Source organism: Peromyscus californicus, unplaced genomic scaffold, assembly GCF_007827085.1.
Source record: "Peromyscus californicus insignis strain IS unplaced genomic scaffold, ASM782708v3 Scaffold_5__1_contigs__length_169319896, whole genome shotgun sequence".
NCBI classification, from domain to species: domain Eukaryota; kingdom Metazoa; phylum Chordata; class Mammalia; order Rodentia; family Cricetidae; genus Peromyscus; species Peromyscus californicus.
The window spans coordinates 21,431,423-21,454,819 of record NW_026294573.1 but is presented as its reverse complement, the minus strand read 5'-3'; the positions used below and the strand labels follow the sequence as shown (position 1 = coordinate 21,454,819).

The 23,397-nt window shown below is 48.4% G+C and overlaps 1 protein-coding gene across 1 annotated transcript in view; it reads left to right on the top strand.

Annotated features, from left to right (window-relative positions):
- Nucleotides 1-18,074: 18,074 nt before the first annotated feature.
- Wasf2 (WASP family member 2) overlaps nucleotides 18,075-23,397 on the top strand; it is a 70,803-nt gene continuing 65,480 nt past the window's right edge. Inside the window, exon 1 of the mRNA XM_052716713.1 lies at nucleotides 18,075-18,244. The gene's annotated coding sequence lies outside the window, so the exon portion shown is untranslated. The remainder of the gene's footprint in view (nucleotides 18,245-23,397) is intronic.

Below are 23,397 nucleotides of genomic sequence, written 5' to 3'. Positions count from 1 at the left end.
AGCTTGGCAGAGACGGGAGGGAGCCAGGAGTTTCCTCCACCCACTCCCACTCCCACACAACAGAACCTGCACCAGATCTAGAGGGCACCAGGCACCAGGTTCCCGCAGAATCCCCTCCTCTGCCAGGCACTCAGGAAAGGCACTGGCAGATTTGGGTGAAGTGGTGCATGCCTGTGATGCCAGCGCTTTGGATGCTGAGATAGGAGGATTACTAAGGGTTCAAAGCCAACCCGGGTTATACAGCAAGACCCTGTCACCAGAACAAACAAATAAAACCCGAGCTCATCGGGTAAAGTTTGCTGTGCAAGCCTGGCCACCTGAGTTCAATCCCCCTAGTCCACATAAAGGTGAGAGAACCAGCCAGGTGGCACAAGCCTTCAATCCCAGCACTTAGGAGACAGAGGAACATCTCTGTGAATTTGAGGCCAGTCTGGTCTATATAGTGAGCTTCAGGACAGCCAAGACTACAGAGTCCTGTTTTGGGGGGTGAGGGGTGGGGTGGAGAACCAACTCTGATGTCTACATGCCCCTGTACACACATCATGTATACCCACAATAATAATAGTGAATAAAATTTAAAACAGGACAAAAATCCACAACAACAAAAACCCAGGGGGGGAAAAAAACTGGGTGCAGTTGGGCAGTGGTGGCGCACGCCTTTTATCCCAGCACTGGGGAGGCAGAGGCAGGTGTAACTCTGTGAGTTCGAGGCCACCCTGGTCTACAGAGTGAGTTCCAGGACAGCCAAGGCTACACAGAGAAATCCTGTCTCAAAAAAAGAAAAGAAAAAAAAAAAAAAAAGCTGGGTATGGGGAGCTGAAAAGATGGCTCAGCAGTTAAGAGCACTGACTGCTCTTTCAGAGGATTCAAGTTCAATTCCCAGCAACCACGTGGCAGTTCACAACTGTCTGTAAATTCAAGATCTGAAACCCTCACACAGACATACATGCAGGCAAAACACCAGTGCACCCAAAATTAATTAATTAATTAATTAATTAATTAATTAATTAAAAAAAAAAAAGCTGGGTATGGTGGTACACACCTTCAATCCCAGCACTCAGGAAGATAGGCAAGCAGATCTCTGCAAGCCTGGTCTACACAGGAAATTCCAGGCCAGCCAGAGGTACAGAGTAAGACCCTGTGTCAAACAGACACACAAACAAACAAAAACCAAGATACAGGACAAAAATGGTGCTGGGTGTGGTGGCGTTTGCCTTTTTAAAAAAATAATTTATTTAATTAAATCAATTAATTAATTAATTTTCTTTTTTTGAGACAGGGTTTTGCTGTGTAACAGCTCTGGCTGTCCTTGGACTTGTTTTGTAGACCAGGCTGGCCTTGAACTCACAGAGATCTGCCTGCCTCTCCAGTGCTGGGATTAAAGGTGTGCACCACCACCTTCTATTTGATTTTATTATTTTATGCACATTGATGTGATGGTGTCATATCCCCCGGAACTGGAGTTACAGACAGTTGTGAGCTGCCATATGAGTACTAGGAATTGAACCCTATTCCTCTGGAAGGGCAGCCAATTCTCTTAACCTCTGAGCCATCTCTATAGCCCCATGGCACACGCCTTTAATCCCAGTATTCAGGAGGCAGAAGCAGGCAGATCTCTGTAAATTTGAGACCAGCCTGGTCTATATAGTGAGTTCAAGGCTAGCCATAGCTGCACACAGCACACAGGAAGACCCTGTCTCAAATCAACAAAAAACTGTGAAGTTAGCGGCATTGTGACCCTACCCAACCCAATTAGCATCTGTTGAGTACCTGGTGCTTGCCAGGCCCTGTATCATTTGCGAAGGACAATATCCATAGCCAGCAACATCCCGTATGTTTTATAGAGGTACAAAGTGCATTGGAGTCTAGCGAGAAAGGCTGGTTTTATCTGGGGTGTGGTATGTGGACATCAAGGAGAATTTACTCCACAGGGGGCCATGTGAGCTAGACCATAAGAAATCAGGAAGACTGCCAGTAAGAAATGCTCCTGGAGAGCAGGCATAATGGTTCACAGCTGTAACCCCCATCAGTTAGGAGGCTGAGGCAGAAAATCAGTAGTAGTAGTATTTCTGCACCTACATGGAGCGCCTCAATACCACTTGTCACTTCTGGGCCAGGAGATCCAATGCCCTCTTCTGGACTCCTCAGGTGCCTACATTCACATTTGTACAAATCCTTATGTGCACGTGTGCACATGAGCACACACACACACACACATTTTTTTTTTAAAGATTTATTTATTTATTATGTATACAGTGTTCTGCCTGCATGTATGCCTGCATGTCAGAAGAAGGCACCAGATCTCATTACAGATGGTTGTGAGCCACCATGTGGTTGCTGGGAATTGAACTCAGGACTTCTGGAAGAGGAGCCAATGCTCTTAACCTCTGAGCCATCTCTCCAGCACCACACATTTTTTTTTATCTAAAAAAAAAAAAAGCTGGGCGGTGGTGGCGCACGCCTTTAATCCCAGCACTCGGGAGGCAGAGGCAGGCGGATCTCTGTGAGTTCGAGGCCAGCCTGGTCTCTAAAGCGAGTTCCAGGAAAGGCGCAAAGCTACACAGAGAAACCCTGTCTCGAAAAACCAAAAAAAAAAAAAAAAAAAGAAGAAGAAGAAGAAAAATTCGGGCTGGAGAGATGGCTCAGTGGTTAAGAGCATTGGCTGCTCTTCCAGAGGTCCTGAGTTTGATTCCCAGCAACCACATGGTGGCTCACAACCATCTGTAATGGGATCAGATGCTCTCTTCTGGCCTGCAGAAATACATGCAGATGGAACACTCATACCAAAAAAAAAAACCAAAAACCTAAATAAATAAAAATTAAAAAAATGCTTTCTTGGTCATTTCATCATGGATGAGGGATTAGCTCATGAGGCCACACTTTGAGGTACTTCTGATAGTTAATGGCTAATGGGGAGAGATGTCATTTTCGTTAGTAGTATAGCCCCAGTAAACAACCTCTCATCCATGCTGAGGTAAGCAACTCTAACTAAGCTCAGTGGCTCACACACACAAGACCTGAGAAAGTAGGAGGGGGACTTTTAGGGACAAAGGGTCTCAGCACAAGCAGGAAGGAGGATGAGAGAGAATTAAAGTGATTGCTGAGACCAAAGCAGCCATTGGTTCCTCACACTGACTCTGTGAAATGGTGTCATTTCATCGATGCCCCAGAAGTGGTCATGGTGGTGTGAAAGGAAACAAACGTCATTATATCCATGTACAAAACTGTCAAAGAACATAGACAGATAAGTAGATAGATAGATAGATAGATAGATAGATAGATAGATAGATAGATAGATAGATAAAATGTCCTTGGTGAAGTTAGGCATGGTATTTTACATCTGTAATCCCAGCATTCAGCAGGCTGAGATGGACTGTAGTCTGAGGCCAGACTGAGCTAAACGGTGAGTTCTAGGCCAGCCTGGGCTACACAGAGAAATCTCGTCTCAAAAAATAAATAAATAAGATTGGAGAGATGGCGCAGCAGTTAAGAACACTTGACTGGGGGCTGGAGAGATGGCTCAGAGGTTAAGAGCACTGACTGCTCTTCCAGAGGTCCTGAGTTCAATTCCCAGCAACCACATGGTGGCTCACAACCATCTGTAATGAGATCTGGTGCCCTCTTCTGGCCTGCAGGCAGAACATTGTATACTAAATAAATAAATCTTTAAAAAAAAAAAAAAAAGAACACTTGACTGTTCTTCCAGAGGTCTTAAGTTCAATTCCAGCAACCACATGGTGACTCACAACCATCTGTAATGGGATCAGATTCCTTCTTCTGGTGTGCATAAAGACAGACCACTTATATATGTAAAATACATAAATAAATAAGTCTTTAAAAAAATAAGAAAAAATGGCCAGGTGGTGATGGCACACGCCTTTAATCCTAGTACTCAGGAGGCAGAGCCAGACAGTTCTCTGTGAGTTCGAGGTCAGCCTGGTCTACAGAACGAGTTCCTGAACAGGCACCAAAACTACACAGAGAAAAATAAATAAATAAATAAATAAATAAATAAATAAATAAATAAATAAATAAGAAACAGGGTGAGGATGTACCTCAGAGAGCAGTTTTGTCTAGTACAGTCCTGGGTTAGATCCCCATCATCACAGGAGCCAGACATGGTGGCACCCACCTATCATCCCCATACTTGGGAGATGGAGGCAGAAGGTTCAGAGACTCAAGGTTATGGACCCAGTTTCAATAAATCCTGGGCTACAAGAGACTCACTTGGTAGGGAGAAAGAACTGACTCCACCCACGTCCTCTGGCACATACTACACAAACAGACTAAATAATCAAATGTAGTTTTAAAAGACATACTCTTGAATACAGCGACTGCTCAGGACCACAGCAACCAGGGCACCCTCACGCCGACCCTGTGAGAAGCTGTGATTTTGTCCACACTCCAGGCAGGTGGGAGGAGCGGTATTCGAGCCTCATTTCATCTGTTGCCTTGTTTGTTCCTTAGAGGAGCTTGGGCAAAGAACCTGTGGAGCCATGAGGAGACTGCGGGAGGTAAGACTGGTTCGTGGACCCAGGGTTATGGGTGTGGAATCTTTGGTGAGAAGTGTGGGTTTTACCCAGAGAGCACTGGAGGGCCATTCAAGGGGGGCAGATAAAGAGGTGACATAATTAGCTGTCTATTTTCAGAGGTGCACTTTATTTATTTACTTATTTTTATTTTGGTGGGTGGGTGTGTTTCAAGACAGGGTCTCATTATGTAGCTCTGGCTATCCTGGAACTCACTCACTATATAGACCAGGCTGGCCTCAAACTCACAGAGATCCTCCAGCCTCTGCCTCCCGAGTGCTGGGATAAAAGGCGTGCGCCACTACGCCCAGTTTAGAGGTGCATGGCACGGTAGAGACTGAGACAATCTGTGAGGAACTTGGTCAAAAATCCAAGAGAAAGAGCTGTGTCTGGGGTTCATGGGATGTCTTATAGGGTAAAGGTACTTAGAGCTAAGAGGTAAAGGTCTGAGTTCAATGTCTGGAACCACAGTACAAAGACAACTGATTCCTGAAAGATAATCCTATGACCTCCACACTTGTGCTGTGGCATGTACGGATGCACATGGACCCATATTCAATGCCCCCATCTCTCTCTCTCTCTCTCTCTCTCTCTCTCTCTCTCTCTCTCTCTCTCTCTCTCTCTCCCCCCAAACACACATGCCTATAGGGAAAAAAACAAAAACGAGCTAGGCCTGATGGAGTGCAATTGCTGTACTTTGGAGGTGGAGGCAGGAAGAATAGAAGTCAAGGTCACCCTCCCTCTGTTACATAGAAAATTTAAGCTGGTTAAGAGGTGGGGAGGAGGGACTGGAGAGATGGTTCAGTGGCTAAAAGCACTGTTTTTTTCTTCCATAGGACTCTGGTTCAATTCCCGGCACCCACAAGGTAGCTCATAGTTGTCTGTAACTCCAGTTCCAGGGGGATCTGATGCCCTCTTCTGGATTCTGTAGGCACTGCAAGCACATGGTACGCAGACAAACATGCAGGCAAAACACCCATACACATAAAATAAATAAAATAAGAAGAGGTGGGGAGGAAAGAGTACGCTGGGGAGACACCAAGCCGATGATGGGGTTCTAGTGGGGACTGCTTGGCTCTGGCGGATGAAATGGAGGGAAGAGCCAAAGGTGATGCCCCAGGTGGCTTCCGTACCGCTGAAAGAATCTAGTAATTGTTCTTCATAATAGTCCAGAGTGGGGACCCATACCCGCCACCTGCCCAGCTCACCCAGGAAGATACTTTATTCTCCAGACGTTCATTGTACATCCCCCAGCCATTTGTGCATGCATTCAGCCAACTTAATGGATCACTGAGTGGCTGCTGGCTGCTGGGCTGGGAGCTGGGGAGACATCATTAGCGGTGCACTGCTACAGCCTTGGGTATGGATTGCAAGCCTGGGTTTGCAGCCGACTTGCGGTGAGTCCTGGCTCGACCTTCAGCTTACTATGACTTAAGGCGAGTGATAGGACCTTTTATGTTCTTTGTTGTCATCTGTAGGATGGGGACATTAATGTCACCTACATGCCCGGAATGGAGTGAGCGCTCGGCGGCGTTAGCTGTCATTGTTCCCCTCTTCTCGAGGAGACAGAGCCAATAACACAGTTTAACTATTTCATTACAACAGAGATAAATATCCTGACGGAGCCAGCAGGGACTGGAGGTAGGGCAGGCTTCCCGGAGTGACAGCCGGCTGGTCTAGGCTGGACTGGGCTGCCAGGCAAGGCGGGAGAAAGCGCACAGGCCTGGTGGCTGGAGGGACAGAGCGATGGCAGGCTTTCGGTCACTTTGACTCTTTGAACCTCAAAGCCGTGCTGAGAAAGTGGGTCAGGGAGACACACTGCCCCCATTTCACAGAAAGGACACTAAGGCCCCGAGAGGACAGTGACTTAGCAGGCCGGAAGGGACAGGCCTGAGAAAAGGCCTTTGTCCCTGTGCCTGCTGGGATGAGAACAGCCCAGACTGCAGATGGCTACCAGCAGCTGTGGTGGCCAGAGCTGCATTCCTTCCTTCCCCTGCTAGCAGGGCAAGCCCAGGCTTAAGCAGGGGCCTGGAATTTTCTTCTTGTCTTAAAACAAAACAACAACAAAAAAAAACAAAGCAAAACCCACTTTAGTTAACATTAAGTCGTGTTGTGACTTCAAACAGATACACTCTGAACTGTCCTTCCTGGCCCCAGATCCCTCCGAGTCCCCAGGATAAGCCTCCCAGCAGCAAGTTTCTGGGAAAGACAAGGAAGTCTGGAGTTGGAGTCCAGACTTTGTGGTGAGTCTTGGCTCAGCCCCTCCGACTTGCTGTGTGACCTCATGCAGGTCATCAGCCCTCTCTGGGTCCACCAAACTGAAGGGAGGGAGGGTGGGATGATACAAGTAGGGTGGGGAGCCCAGCAACAGGCTCCAGCCAGCTGCAAGCATCTTTGCTGCTCTCCAAGTTGGAGGTATTTGGGCCTGGGGCGGGGAGGTGGGGGGGGGGGAGAAGGGAGGGTGTTGGTTGGTTGGGGGAGTTAGTGGGGGTTGGTGGTGGTGGTGGTGTCTGGAAGCTGGAGACAGGCAGCCTTTCATCTTAGGCTGGCCCAGGGTCGGGGCAGGTTGGCAGGCTCCACATCCCGAGATCACGTTTCAGGCTAGAAGGGGCCTTCCTGTGACCTCAGCCGGCCAGCCTCGTCTCTGCCTTCCTCCTCCATCCACACCAGAGGGAAGCAAGCAGCATCCCACCCAAGGTCACTGGCCAGCAAGTGGCTGTCCTTCGGCCTGCCCTTCCCTCCCCTCCTGCTGGAGCCAGCCCCCACCCCCGCAGCTCCCCCTGCAAAGCCCTGGTCTCCTGGGCCATTAGGAATCTGCCAGGCGAGGCGTGGTCTTTTCCCTCCCTCTTGCTTCTTGGCTTGTTTTCCCAGCTCTCCAAAAGCTGCCTCCTGCAAAAGCCTCCGGGTACATGTACAGGAACATTTTTCTTTAAAAAAAGAGGAGGGGTTGGGGGGGGACCTCAAAGAGAGAGAGAGAGAGAGAGAGAGAGAGAGAGAGAGAGAGAGAGAGAGAGAGAGAGACAGAGAAGCAGCTATGGTTTGGGTAGAAAAGCAACCAGCTCCTTAATCCTTGCCTGCAACCTCTGCCTCCCCAGCCAGCCTGTTTGGCTCTAGGCCCTGGAAAGAAGCCTGTACTCCAGCAAGAGGCCTAGACCTGTCCCCCGCCCGCCCGCCCGCCCGACTGCATCCTCACCACCTCTTTTTCTTTCTGGGTTTGGTGTGCCTTCCAGAACCTGGAGACAAGCTGCAGGGCTCAGCAGGGCTGAGAAAATGTGGGAGTTGCAGAGGGGGCCGGTGGGGGACCCCACTGCCTTGCCCGCTGGGCCGTTTTCTCCAGACCAGAGGTTACAGGATCTGGATCGATTGTTCAGCCCTAGCTATCCCTTTACTTCCTGCTGGCTCTCCTTTTCTGGAATCCCTGGTCTCTCCAGTGCAAGCTCCCCCGGGGCCATCACCCATGTCTTCGATATTGCCGCCTTCTTCTTCTTCTTCTTCTTCTTCTTCTTCTTCTTCTTCTTCTTCTTCTTCTTCTTCTTCTTCTTCTCCTTCTCCTCCTCCTCCTCCTCCTCCTCCTCCTCCTCCTCCTCTTCCTCCTCCTTTGTAAGAGCCATTTATTTTCACATTCTAAGTCTTTGTTCATTGGAACCCTCCACAGTAGTGGCAGTCAATGTCCCACCCTTTGCTCTGGCTGAAGAATCTTTAATTATGTGTAGTTCCCATGCCTGCTTCAGAGTTATGTTGCTGGAAGTGTGTCTTGAATGAATGAATGCAAACCATAAATAGATCCCCCCAAATATTCAGAGAAATCTTGTGGAGGGCCATTTGGCAATGGCACATCCCTGTTAAAGTGAGTGAGGTCATGCATGCATGTAATCCCAGCATTCGGGAAGCCAAGGTGGGATTATCCAGAGTTCAAGGTCAGCCTGCACTACATAGCAAGTACCAGGCCAGCCAGGGCTACACTAGTAATAGAAATAGAATAGAATAGAAATTCATCTATAACTCTTTTCTCAAAAATAAATAAATAAATAAATAAATAAATAAATAAATAAAAATCAGGCAAGCAATATGGCTCAGTGGGTAAGGCTGCTTGCTGCCAAGCCTGATGATCTGAGTTCAATTCCCACATGATGAAAGGTTGCTGGCCACTCCCATTTATGATAAATACATGTAAAACAAAATGAAAACAAAGAGAAACCTTCCACACCTGCCCAGTACCTTCATCAGCTCAAACCTTCATCTCCACCTCTCTCTAGTCACCAGCTCCTGTGGAGGCTTTTTTAACCCAGGAAGCCATCTTTCCTCTTGCCTCTAGATCCTTGCCTAGGAAATGCTCTTTAGCTTGTTTTCTGTTCTCCTGTCATCCAAGGAGTGCATATAGAGTAGCATCACGGCAAGGGCACTCCTCTTCATTTCTCTCTCTTCTTTCCTCCTTATCCCCCACCCCCGGCTTTGTGTGTATGTGCACGTGTTGGGGACTCAGGTGTGCTAGACAAACTCTACCACTGAGTGGCATCCCCACCCTTTTCACTTCTTGTTTTGAGATAAAGCTTCATTACATTGTCTAGTTCGGCTGTGAACGTCACTCTCTAGCTGGGCCTTGAATTCCCAATCCTCTGGCCTCAGCCCTAGCTGCTGGCCTTGAACCAGCTGGGAGTCAAGGCATTCTTCACTATGTTGCCCATTTATTTCTGTTGTGTGTGTGGAGGGGGCATGCTTGGAGGTCGGAAGACAGCGTGCAGGAGTCGGTTCTCTCCTTCCACCATGCGGACCCCCAGGGATCAAACTCAGGTCCTCAGATTTGCCAGCAGGTGCCTCTAACCACTGAGCCATCTCATTTTACCTTTGCTACAGGTTTCAGGTAGCCCAGGCTGGTCTCAAACTTACTATGTAATGGAGGAGGAGGATGACCTTGAACTCCTTCTGATCTTCCTGCCCCCGCACCCCAAGTATAGGAATGACAGGTAGGAGTTACTGAGCCCATCTGGCTTCATGTCCTTCTTTTATTTATTTATTTATTGGTTTATTTATTTATTTATTTATTTTTCCGGAGCTGAGGGCCAAACCCAGGGCCTTGCGCTTGCTAGGCAAGCACTCTACCACTGAGCTAAATCCCCAACCTCATCATGTCACTCTTTATGTATGGCTTCTTTCTCATTAAGGGGCACTCTGAGACAGAAGCTGGGGAGATTGATCCCGGGTCACTGGTGCCCTGCATAAGCCCCGACAGGAGCAGACAGCAATCTATACTTATTAAATTAATAGACTGGCAAAGGAGGTCAAGTTCAGGCAGGATTTGGGCTTTTTTTTTGGGGGGTGGGTGGGTGCTGGGGAGTGAACTCAGGCCTTGCTGGGGTTAAGGGCTTTGTGTATGTGATAGCAGCTAGCAGAGCTGGGTTACACCTCAGCTGCATGCGCATGCGTGGTTTTGAAGGCACGAGGAAAAAGCATGGCATGTTTCCACCAAGGGAACAGAGTCAGGACAGACAGACACAAATCCTCCTCATCCTCATCAGGGCACTGGGCGGTGCAAGGCACACATGGGCACAGTGTTAACTGCTGCCACTGTTATCGCTGTCCTGAGCCTTTTGGTCATGGTCACGTTAGGCATTTTTTTTATCGGCCTTCTCACTTAGTTCTTACCACAGCCCACAGAGCCAGGGATTGGTTGTTGTCCCTTTTTCTAAAGAAATGAGGTAAGCTGGGCAGTGGTGGCACATACGTGTTTAATTCCAGCACTCGGGAGGCAGAGCCAGGCCGATCTCTGTGAGTTCGAGGCCAGCCTGGTCTACAGAGTGAGTTCCAGAACAGGCTCCAAAGCTACAGAGAAACCCTGTCTCGAAAAACCAAAAACCAAAAAAAAAAAGAAAAGAAAAAAGAAAGAAAGAAAGAAAAGAAATGAGGTAGAAGCAGGCCCAACAGTTTGCTGGGGTCACTTGCTGGGTAAGTGGCAGGAAGGGGATTTGAACCCAGGTCCCTCTAACCCTGCCGCCCACCCATGTTCCCTGACTGGAGCCTGCAGGAGGAGGAAGAGAAGAAGGTGGCAGAGTAGCACGGTGGGAAGGCAGGGAGGCTCCACTGAGCTGGGCCTCAGAAGCAGAGCAGCAGGCAGTTTCTTTCTAGAGCTTTCATTTCCGCCAGTCTCTTCCAAGCAGGTGAAAAACCCTACAGAGGGCCCTTCTCTCCTTCCCTCCTTCCCCCCTTCCCACCCCCTCCCAGCTGCCTCTTCCCCCACGCTGGGAGGGGGAGGTCAGGTGTGCCGCTGGGGATGCAGGGGGGAGCGGAGCGAGGAGGTAGGGGAACATCATTCCAGCTCCTTCCCCTCTAGCACCCCGCTTCCCCTTCAAAGGCGCTCAGGGAGGAGAGAGCCTTCCAGGTGGAAGGAATGGCAGGCGAGAAGGCTGCGGATTAAGGATGTGGAGGCGGGGAAAGCCTGTGAGCCAGGCTGGGACCGAGGTTTGGGGCCCTCTGGGATTGCTCAGTGAAGAAGAACTTGTTTGGAGAGAGGGGGGGGGGAGAGGGGAGAGAGAGAGAGAGAGAGAGAGAGAGAGAGAGAGAGAGAGAGAGAGAGAGAGAGAGAGAGAGAGAGAGAGAGAGAGAGAGCTGAGGATGCCAGAGGAAGGGGAGTGGCAGGGACTTTGTGGGCTCTGAGGACAGTGCTCGCCACCCACTCCCCCCCCCCCAGATAGGGATGGGGTGCAGGCTGCCCGAGAGGTGATTGGTTTTGATCCTTCTGTTTCATCCCTGGTTCTGCTGGTTCTATACCAGACACTGGCCTGCAGCTCTACAGACGTTCTCACATTTTCTCTCCCTCTCTACAAGATCCATATGAGTCGCTCCATTTTATAGACAAGAAAACTGAGGCTCTACTAGATTATACACCTTGACCAAATCAGAAATCATGTTTGGGTTGTCTGGCTGGTTAGTTTTGTGGTTATGTTTTTTGAGACAGAGTTTTAACTAGGGAGTCCAAACTGGCCTCAAAGCCTCCATCCTCTTCCCTCGGCCTCTAGGTGCTGGGATTCTAGGTGTCCCACACCTAGCTCCAGACTGTGGAAGAGGCATAGCTAGGAACTGATCCCTGGTCTGTTTCCACAGGTGGCAATTTTGCTTGTCAGCCTGATGGGCTGTTTTCCCAAAGGGTTCCTGTCCCCATAGCAACAGTGACAGGAACTCCGGGTGGACTGCACTTTAGAGTTTGTGCAGGCCTTATTGTGTGTGTGCCTTGAAGCTTTATCATCCCTATTTCAGAGATAAGGAAACTGAGGCCCAGAGAATGGGTGTGACCCAGCTAAGATTACAGAGCCATTAAACTGCAAAGCTGACGTGCAAATGGAGTGTGCTTGGAGTTCTTTTGCCTCCCCTGTGCAGGAAGAGGGTCTGTTTCATGTTCTTCTCAGGGAATGGTCAGTTGACTGTTATTTTTTTGAGACAGGGTCTCATTAGGCCTCCTAGGGAATGCCATCACTCCCAGCCAGTTTGACTTTTTAGAGCTCAATCAGAGCATAGGGCGTGGCCTTTGCAACCTGGGCGATCTGCTCCAGGTACTGGATACTTTCAACATTCTGGCCATGCCTTTGATTCCTTGGATAGAGGAGGGAAGGGCTTGGCTAGCCCAGGCTGGGTTCAGTCAGCTTCCTGACAGGATGTCCTGGGGCCAGGCACATAGCTACCCTGTTCTTTCTTGACCTCATGGATAACATGAGGATAACGGAAAGAAGCCCATAGGCTTGTTGTAAGGACTGAGTTAATACATACATGTACAGCATGCGCACGTGTACAGCATAGAGTACATGCTCATTAAATGTTGATTATTAATATTTTTAATATGTGTAGCATTATTTTCTCAGAAAGCAGGCTCTCCAGCTACATCACCTACACAGAAAATACTAAGGTTCTTATTTGCTAACCTGTCAGCAAAGCCCCAAACCTTAATTTCTAGTGCAGGTAAAAACTGATGACATCAGCAGCATGTCAACAATACTTTTTACTTGTGTTTGAGGCAGGGTCTCACTATGTAGTCTGGACTGTCCTGGAACTCTCTATGTAGACTAGGCAGGACTCAGACTCACAGACACCAGACTGCCTGCCACTGACAGACATCAGACTGCCTGCCTCCTAAGTTCTGGCATCAAAGGCCGGCCACACCAGGCTCAATATGTTGTTTGGAAACAAAGTCTTGCCCAGGTTGTCCTTGAACTCATTATGTAGCCCAGGTGATACTCCTGTCTCAGCCTCCTGAGTACAGGGGTTACAATCATGAACCACCACACTGGGCTTAATAACCATAATCATTGTTAGATCTATTATTACCATCCAGTAACTGCTGATGTATGCGGATCACTGTGCTAAATGCCTCCCATCTACTGTCTCATTCACATGTTTTGTTTTGTTTTTGAGACAGGATCCCGTGTAGTCCAGGGTGGTGTCAAATTTGCTATGTATTGAGGGCGACCTTAAATTTCTAATCCTTTTACCTTTGCCTCCTGAGTGTTTGGATCACAGAGGTGCCACCACGTCTACTTATTTATTTATTTATTTTAGACACCGTCTCATAGTGTAGCCCAGGCTGGCCTCAAACTACTGATCTTCCTGTTCCAGCCTCCTGAGTGCTACAATTTCAAACCCAGCTCAATCTCATTCAATCTTTACAGCTCTGAGAAACAGAAGTAATAGTAATTATTTTGTACTGAATTTTTTTGATTCAATTTAAAACAATTTACTCAATTGTTTTTTTGAGACAGAGTCTTATTATGTAGGCTGGCTGGCTGGCAACTCACTATGTAGACTAGGCTCAAACTCAGAGAGATCCACCTGCCTCTCCCTGCGCACAAGGCCAAAAGCAATTATAACCCTTACCTTCTGTTTATTTGGTCTTCATGTGTAGGCCAAACTAGATTCAAACTTGCTATCTCGTCCAGGTTGGCCTTGTACTTCTGCCTTAGTTCTGAGAGTATAAGTGTGCACCACCAAAATGGGTAGTACACACCTGTATTGTCAGCACTCAGGACCACCAGACCAGGCCCAGTAGTACACACCTGTAATGTCAGCACTCAGGAGGCTGAGGCAGGAGGATTACTGGGAGTTTGAGGCTAGTGTGGGCTACATAGCAAGTATTGGGCTGGAGGGATGACTTGGCAGTTGCACTTCCAGAGGACCAGAGTTCCATGCCCAGCAGTCAAGCTGGGGGAGGGCAAATCATAACTGCCTGTACTCCAGCTCTAGGGGATATGACATCACCACCGCTATCTTCTGTCCTCTGCAGGTACACACACACACACACACACACACACACACACACACACACACACACACAAAGTGTGGGCTACTAAGCCCAGCTATGATCTGTATCTTTCAGATAAGGAAACAAACTCAAGAGAGATGAAATACCCTGCCCATAGCTAGACTTGGTGGTACACACTGGTAATTTCAGGACTCAGAAAGCTCAAGCAGGAGGACAGCCTTGAGGTTGAGGCCAACCAAAATAAACAATACCCCCAAACAACAAAAACCAAATAATAACAAAATCACACATTGAAGAAGTTGTCAAAAAATGAGTTAAAGCCAGCTTGTCTGACTTCAAAGTCTTTTTTTCTTTTTCCCCCAGACAAGGTTTCTCTGTGTGTAGCCCTGGCTGTCCTGGAACTCACTCTGTAAACCAGGCTGGCCTTGAACTCACAGAGGTCTTCCCACCTCTGCCTCCCTAGTACTGGGACTAAAGGCGTGCACCAACCACCACTTCCTGGCTAGCTCCAAAGTCTTAAGATCAGATGTTAAAACAGCTAGGGCATAGATGTCTGGATCGGTTCTATCTCAATCCATTGGCTGTATCTGCTGCTTCAGACTTACCTCCCTGGATGCTGGGTCAACCAAGCACCATTTATACCGTGCCTTTTATGGGTCAAACCAGTGGTGGCACATGCCTAGTCCAGCACTCGGGAGGCAGAGGCAGGCAGATCTCTGTGAGTTTGAGGCTAGCCTGGTCTACAGAGCAAGTTCCAGGGCAGCCAGGGCTACACAGGGAAACCCTGTCTCAAACAAACAAACAAACAAACAAACAAACAAACAAAAAACCATCATCCCCTAATTTATGACCTTCTATCATATCATCTTCAGTCCTCCAGTAAATAGACGAGGTACAGCAAGATTTGTGCCTGCAAGGTCACTCAATCCCAGGTAAGGTGGTACGGTTAAGGTTCAAACCCAAGAGAGTGTACCTTGAAGACTGTGTTCTTTCAAAGCAGTGCAGAGATCCTCGGGGAACAGCTCCACTTTCAAAGGCAGATTCCCTCCCCTGTAATATCCTTATTCATTTGGCAATAACGGGGTCTGAAGGTCCTGTGTGCTCTGCCCCACCTCCCCCTGCCAGTCTTCTCATCAGCTTCGCTCCTTCTGCGCCCATCTATTGACTTGCACCACTTTTTTCCAACTTCCAGCTCATTTATGGGCAGACACTCTCCCGCACTGTTCATCAGTTCACCCCGATACCACCTGCTCAGAATGCTTCCCCTGGCCCACACTTATTCTGGTGAACACATTGCTCTTTGCCTTCTTGTTCCTTTTCTTTTCTTTTTTTTTGGTTTGGTTTTTCGAGACAGGGTTTCTCTGTGTAGCTTTGCGCCTTTCCTGGAACTCACTCTGTAGACCAGGCTGGCCTCGAACTCACAGAGATTGGCCTGCCTCTGCCTCCGGAGTGCCGGGATTAAAGGCGTGCGCCACCACCACCACCACCCGGCTTCACATGGAATTTTGAAGTGCCTGCTCGTTAACTGACCTTTGACTCTAAGCTCCGTGGGGGTCCCAGGCTGTTTTGCTCACCCTTGCAGTTGTCCATTCCCAGGGTGCTCTACATATTGTAGGTGCTTAGCATTTTTAAAAGAATGTTCATTTATTGAGTGTATGTGTGTACGCGTGTGAACCTGTGTAAGGGCATGGACATACCAAGGCCTGTGTGTGAAATTCAAAGGACGCCTTGGTTCTCTCCTTCCACCAAGTGGGTTCTGGGGATTGAACTGAGGTCATCAGGCTCAGAAACAAGCATTTTTAGCTGCTGAACCATCAGTAGTTTCTCTTGATGGATGAATCTGCTAGTGAATAAATAACTACTGGGAGCTTTGTGTACTCATTGAGTCTACCATTAATTCACTGAACTCTCATGATTGATCTGTTGTCTACATCAAAACATTTGTTTCTTTTAGGTTTAATCATTTTATTTTACATGTGCATTAAACGTATGCATGTGTACCGTGTATATGCAGTGCCATTGGGGTCAGGAGAGGGTGTCAGATCCCTTGCAACTGGAGTTCTGGGTGGTTGTGAGCCACTTTGTGGGTGCTGGAAACTGAACCTGGATCCTCTGGAAGAGCAGCAAGCGCTCTTACACGGAGCCGTCTCTCCAGCCTGTTGTCCACGCGTCAGAGAACGAGTCCGTGAGGCACAGGCAGACTGAGAGTGGTGGAGTTATGCTTCTGTCTTTGGTCAGTCTCAGCCCAAGGCCTCTGTCATGTACACAGCTGCCTCCCTCACTCTCCAGGCACACCAGGATTTCAACAGTCACATGTCAGGTTGAGTGTCTCAATCTAAGCCCGGGAGACACTAATCCAGCCATCTCTGGGGCCCTGTCTGCACTGCTTACTTGGCAGTGTTGGCCTTTCTGAAGTCTTAAAGACTTGGAAACACACTCAAAGCAGTCCTTGACGGCCAGAGCTCTGCTCGCAAGAGCGGACAGACCTGCCTGAAGACCTGGAAATGCCAGGTGTGGTGGCAAATGCCTTTGATTCCGGTACTGGGGAGGCAGAAGCAGGGGGATCTCTGTAAATTCAGGCCAGCCTGGCTCATAGTGTTCCAGGACAGCCAAGGGCTCCATAATAGAGAGATCCTGCTCTAAATAAATAAATAAACAAATAAATAAATACATACATACAATAAAAATAAAAACCTGGTATTTGGTCCGTCACTGACGGCCCCCAGTGGCAACCTCATCTGGCTTCTGTTTAAGTTGTTCACCTACTCGTCATCTCTTCTCTCTTGACCCCTAGAATGCTAGGAAGATGTTGACCACATCCCTGGGGCACATTTCCACAAGAATATTGGTCTAGCTGGTGGATGGCAGGGCCCACTTTTACGTTGACAGGAGTGAAAGGAACATTGCCCTGGCACCTTTCGGGCTACCCTGGCCTCCTAAGGGGGCGGGTGGGGGAGCAAAGCCTTTTTCAGGTGACAAGATGTCTAATAAGAGTAAGAAAACAGGGATAGATGCTAAGGGATGTAGGTTTGAGTCCTGGGGTAATTTCCAATTACCCGGGTGACTGTGGGCAAAACTTATTTCATGAATTCAGGGTGGTGTGTGTGTGTTTGTGTGTGTGTGTGTGTGCATGTTGTGTGTGAGGGTGTATATGTGCAGGCCAGAGAATCACCTCAGGGGCTTTTCTGGCAACTTCCATCTTGGTTTTTGCGACCTGGTTCTCTTATTGGCCTAGATTGGACAAGCAGGCTAGCTGCCTGGGCCTGTGAGCTCTAGAGGTCTGCTGTCTCTGCCTCTCCAGAGATGGCACTACAGGTCTGCCTCATCGGGTCTGTTCGACTTCTTGTTTTGAATCTGAGTTCTAGAATGCAGGTCCTCTTGCTTTCAAGGCGGCGCTTTACTGACAGCTGCGTCTCCCCACAACTCTCGTTTTCAAAAGTTCAGTTCACTGCAAAGAGCGCAGCGGACATGACAGTAACAGAGCAGCCACCTGCCTAAGACTCATTCTTCCGTAAGAGGCCTATACCTGTTACACAGACTTGCTCTAGAATACTAAATGGGCTAAACTGGATTCGTCACGTTGTCATCCAGCTGCAGCATTTTAGATTCAAGAAGCCACTGGGCGTGCATCCTCGCATCGCCCACCTTCATGGACTGGAAGCAGATCTGCCTGGGCCTGCTGTTCTATTTTGTAGAACAAAGTGAGAATTAGGTAGGCAGGAGTTGTCTGAAGTCGCAGAGTGAAGAGACAGGTGACAGTGGCCTCTCAGAACTAACTCCCAATTCCAGTACCCAAGCTTAGCCAGGATACCTAGGCTTTGGGGCGAGCTGAAGCCTATGACTCACACTCTCCAGCCAACTTTCGGTCCCGCCTGGGACAAGGCGTGAAGGGACATAACTATTTGCAACTCGAGGGGTGTCCTCAGAAAGTTCACAGGCTCGGCCCGTTCCTTCCACCCAAAACACTGGATTTCTGGACTCTAATAAAAAGAATTCATCTTTCAACCCATGTTTGACGAGGTCTTGCACTTTCTTAGCTGATATTCTTCCGCTCGAACTTGGGCGTCGATTTACCTTTCTGTCCACCTCCACCTCACTTGGTTTGCCCTGGCCTCTGTTTACTCCGATTGCGGAAGTCGCTCGGGTGGAGTTCCCGGGACACTACCTTCGAATACGTCTTTTGCGTACTTATTTAATTGGCATTGGACTCAGACCAATGGGGGAGCTGGAAGCCCAGGGCGGGCGGGGCGGAGAGCCAATCAGAACGGTTGGCGGGGTGTGGCTGCGTCCCGGGGCGGGGAATCACGTAATGGCGGACTCGGGCCGGTGGAGTGCGGCTAGGGGCGTAGCGCGCTGAGGGGGGCTCCGGCAGTGTGGCAGCCCGCGAAGCGGTGGGCCGGGGCGCACTCCGTGGGGACACGGGCCGGCCGGCCAGCCCTTCATGTCGCTGAGGGCGACTGCGCGAGGTCAGGTGAGCAACAAGTCCCTCCCGGGCGCGTCCGGCTGCGAGGCGCGAGCGGTGGCCCGGCGGCCCCTGCGGGGTCCGGGGGGATCCGGTGCCCGCTCTGGCCGCCGCCGCTGCGGTCCGCGTGCTGTCAGCGCCGTGGCCACACCCCAGGGGTGGTGGTGACCCAGAGGGCCCTTCGGAGACTTGGAAGGGCCCGGCGAAAGTGTGCCGACCTGTGGCCCTGCCACCAGCCCACCGTGTGCTCTTGAGCAAGTCACTTCCGTCCTTTGGGCCTCAGTTTACCGTTTGTGAAAAGACTTCGCGCCAGAAGTATGTGGATTGGGTCTCAGCAGTTTCCCGAGCTCTTGGACAAGTTCTCCTCCAGGCTGAGCCTCAGTTTCCATATTTGGACCATGAAGGAATTGACGTCCTCTTTTGAGGTCCCTGGCCTGCTGCTAAGCTGGGGAGTGGGTAGGGCACTGTGTGTTAAGTGTGCGCGCACGTGTGCACAGAACACACGTAGAGAAAGGAGAGTTGGCTTACGGGACCACTTGTCCCAAAGCGTGGGTGCTACCAGATCGTGGCGGGGTCGGGCCAGGTTCCTTTGGTCCTGTGAGATGAGGAAGTTTTATACAGCCGTCCATAGATTGAGAGATGAGGAGGAACTCCTTGGAGCCTTTGGGGCTACTATTGGCATTTCAGCCAGTACTGAAGAGGGAGAAAGGCAAGAAGAACGTTTCCGGTCGTCCCACTATGTGCCACACCTTAGGAATACATGCTTGGTTAGTTTTTCCAGCTGACCTTGCAAGTTTTCAGGTGAGGAAGCCAAGTTTCAGAGAGGTTAAGTAACTTGCCCAGGGCCACACAGTACTGTGAGGCGCTTACCAACGTGAGGGTGTTTCCTCTGGGAAGCACCGGGCCAGGGGTAAGTCACGGCCCGCTCAAAAGGGAAGTTCGCTTTGTCAGAAATGGAGGGGTGTAGCCCAGAGATTTGATTCCGCTCCTGGTGTGGGGACAGGCGAGGTCTTGAGCTCAGGGTTATTCGTTACAAGTCCACCCTCCTTTCTCACTCCGTGACTTAGAAGGGACCCTTTGCGAGTGTTAAAAGTCCCTCCCCAAGCATGTCAGGACAGCAGAGTTCGGTCTGCGTCCTGCAGAAGAAAGTTCCCCGGCTTCTGGTGTTGACTTGACACCGGAGTTCTGGTCCAGGGGGGGACGATCCCAGTGTCTGTCTCTCTGTAAGAAGACTACGTTTTTTTTGGGAGGGAGGAATCTCGGAAATTTCGTTCGTTTACATTTCTCTGGGTTCCTCATGGTCAACGTTTCTGTAGCCTACCTGTGTTGTAAGTGTACCGTTTCTTCCTTCTCTTTCAGGTGAGTGAAGGCAGTGGACTTGGGTAGGAGGTAGTCGGGTGTCATAGCCCTTAAGCTTTAGAACCCTCTAGAGCTTTGGGTTAATCAAAATAGTAGGTCCAGCTGTGGGTATTGTTCTCTGTCAGTGGCAGGGAGGAAGATCGGAAGAGGAAGTTGCTGAGAAAGAGGGCGTTTCTTAGCTCAGGAGCCAATATGTATTTTCTTTGTTTGAAATTCTAAAAGCAGAAAAGCATCAGCTAAAGGAGGAAGGAAGGAAGGAACTTCTAAACTCTTGCTTCCTGTCAGGGAGCTTTGAGGACAGCCCCGGCCGTGTGGGAGGCACTGTTTGCCCAGGAAAAGGCAATTGAGTTGGCTGGACTTCGAGAATGAGCTTGTAGATTCTAGAATCTAGAATGAAATAACTTTAAGTCTCAAATCCTCTCGGATAAATTTTTAGACAACATTTGAGTGAGTTATCACTGTTGATTCCTTGTTCCCGCCATACTTTTCAGTCTTTGGCCAAATTTTAGCTGTGATTTGACTCTGGTTTTTTTTTTTTTTTTTTTTTTTTTTTTTTTGGTTTTTCGAGACAGGGTTTCTCTGTGTATTTTTGGAGCCTGTCCTGGAACTCACTTGGTAGCCCAGGCTGGCCTCGAACTCACAGAGATCCGCCTGGCTCTGGCTCCCGAGTGCTGGGATTAAAGGCGTGCGCCGCCACCGCCTGGTTTAACTCTGGGTTTTAACATAATCTGATTTTGCTATGAAGAGGATTCAGAGCCATCGTCATTTGAAAAACACGATGTGTTTGGACATTTATTTATATCTTACTGTTTTCTTTTTAATGTTGTTATTTATTTTCTGTTGAGTCTGGTCTTCCTATGTGACACAGACTTACCTTGAACTCAGTATCTTCCTTCGTCAGACTCTGGAATGTTGGGGTTACAGACATTGGCCACTACCATGTCCTGCTTGTTTTCGTTTTTTCCAGAGGCAGGGTTTCTCTGTGTAGCCATGGCTGTCCTTGAACTCCCTCTGTAGACCAGGCTGGCCTTGAGACTCACGGAGATACGCCTGCCTCTGCTTCCTGAGTGCTGGGACATCACTGCCCAGCTTCCCACTTGGTTTTTGACAGTTAAGGTTTTTTTTAATTATTTTATTTATTTATTTATTTATTGTATATGCAGCATATGTGACTATAGGTCAGAAGAGGGAGCCAGATCTCATTACAGATGGTTGTGAGCCACCATGTGGTTGCTGGGAATTGAACTCAGGACCTCTGGAAGAGCAGTCAGTGCTCTTAACCTCTGAGCCGTCTCTCCAGCCCCTACTATTATTATTATTATTTTTTTTTTTTTTTGGTTTTTTTCGAGACAGGGTTTCTCTGTGTAGCTTTGCGCCTTTCCTGGAACTCACTTGGTAGCCCAGGCTGGCCTCGAACTCACAGAGATCCGCCTGGCTCTGCCTCCCGAGTGCTGGGATTAAAGGCGTGCGCCACCACCGCCCGGCTCATATTATTATTATTTTTAATGGCTGTGAATCACCATGTGGGTGTTAGTAACTTGGGTCCTCTGCAAGAGCAACAAGTGCTCTTAACTGCTGAGCCATCTCTTCAGCCCCTTAAGCCTTTTTCTTTTCTTTTTTTTTTTTTTTAAAGAAATTGTCTGTGTGGGTATGTGTAACTCCAGTTCCAAAGGATCGGATTCCCTCTTCTGACCTCAGGTAGCAGGCACACACATGGTGCACATGCATACTTGTAAGCAAAACACTCATACAGTGAACACTGTATAACGGAGTTGATTTCAGAGTCCGAAAAATAGTGTTAGGTGGAGAACTTCTTCTTTCCTTTTCTGTGATATAAAGCTTTCACTTTAGTTAAAATACAGCTGATGTGCATTTATTTAGGTACCGGAACAGATCTTTTAGTATTCTCCCTACTTGTTTTTAGATGCTAAAGGACCCCTCCACCTTTTCTTTATTCGTGGTCCTGATAGTGGGGACTCCACTGTGTCTGCTAAGGGGGTGCACTTTACAGCTGAGTCACATCACCAGCCTCTCTGCCCCCCTTTTATAAACAATACTCCATAGGTCCTTTGCTCTCTTTGTTTTCTATAGCTATTGAGAGAAATGGTACCGTTTTCTGTACACTGAGAGAAAGATCTGTGCCTGCAGGATTTTAGAGCTGATTTTTTTCCTGCAGGGTGGTGCTTAGTGTAATATGGGATAATCTCTGGTAGATGGAATTTGGGTCAGATTTTCCTTTTTTCTTTTCTTTTTTTCCCTGGTGCTTTGAGACAAGGTCTCTTTTTCCATAGGCTTGTCTGGAACTAGCTGTGTAGCTGAGGATGACCTTGAACTCTTGATCCCAATATCTCCACCTCCCAAGTGCTGGGTCTGGAGGCTTGTGCCACTATACCTAGTTTTGTGGTGCTGGGGATTGAACTAGGACTTTAGTGCATGCTTGGCAAGCCTCTTCCAATTAAGCTACATCCTCAGTTATACTATATGTACCCTTAGCTTTTCTGAGCTACCTCTACTATAGAATGAAGTTCATTGTTTGACAATGAAGGGTTTCTTCTCTTTATAAGAACCCTCATGACAACATAGATTTTAAGAATTTTGTCCTTCAGAAGACTATGGAACCACTGTTTGAAGGCTCCAGTTCATTCTATTTGAATGGCTCCATAGTGTCTGATAATAGCACTTTCATTGGGTGTAGAGGGTGTGAAATGGTGGAATTGGACCAGGGAATAGGAGTGATCCTGGTCTAGAACATCCTTTCGTAATTGCTGACACTATTGAAAATAACTGCAGAAATAGTGAACTAGCATGCTCCATTCTAACATCTGCTTGTGATTCTGAGTACATTCTATGCGTCAGTCAGGAGTAGTGGCAAACACTTCTAATCCAGCACTCGGGAGGCAGAGGCAGGTGGATCTGCACACACACACACAAATGAAAGATATACTGAGTGGTGGGATTAAAGGCATGCTCTTCCATGCCTGGCCAACCAAAAGTTATGTTTATTTCTTGAGTATTAGTCTTACTCAGGTTGAGTGGGGTGACAATTGATAATTTGGAAATAGGTAGAAATGCATAATTTTTGGGGATTTGGATAAGGGAGGCAGACTCCTGGGCATTAGTGATGCCAAAAGAAGACATGGAAAGTTGTAGTTTGAGGGGCCGGAGAGATGGCTCAGAGGTTAAGAGCATATATACTGTTGTTGCAGAGGAACTGAGTTCAACTCCCAGTACCCACATTAGGTGGCTCACAGCCAGCTCCAGGGGACTCTGACACCTCTCCTCTCTGTGGGCACCTGCTCTTGTGTGCAGATAGACACACATATACATAGTTAAATAATAAAAATAAAATTAAAGGCTGGGCAGCGGTGGTGCACATCTTTAATCCCAGCACTCAGGAGGCTGAGCCAGGCGGATCTCTGTGAGTTCAAGGCCAGCCTGGTCTATAGAGTAAGTTCCAGGACAGGCAGGCACCAAAGCTACACAGAGAAACCCTGTCTCAAAAAACCTAAATAAATAAATAAAATAAAATTTAAAAAATAAAAGAAAATTGAAGTTTATGGCATGAGGAACAGTTGATGCTCCATGACTTTTTGTTGGATTTCTCCTTTTTTGGGAAGAGTGTATATAGGCTATGGAATAAGATGCTTTTTTTTTTTTTTTTTTTTTTTTTGGTTTTTCGAGACAGGGTTTCTCTGTGTAGCTTTGCGCCTTTCCTGGGACTCACTTGGTAGTCCAGGCTGGCCTCGAACTCACAGAGATCCACCTGGCTCTGCCTCCCGAGTGCTGGGATTAAAGGCGTGCGC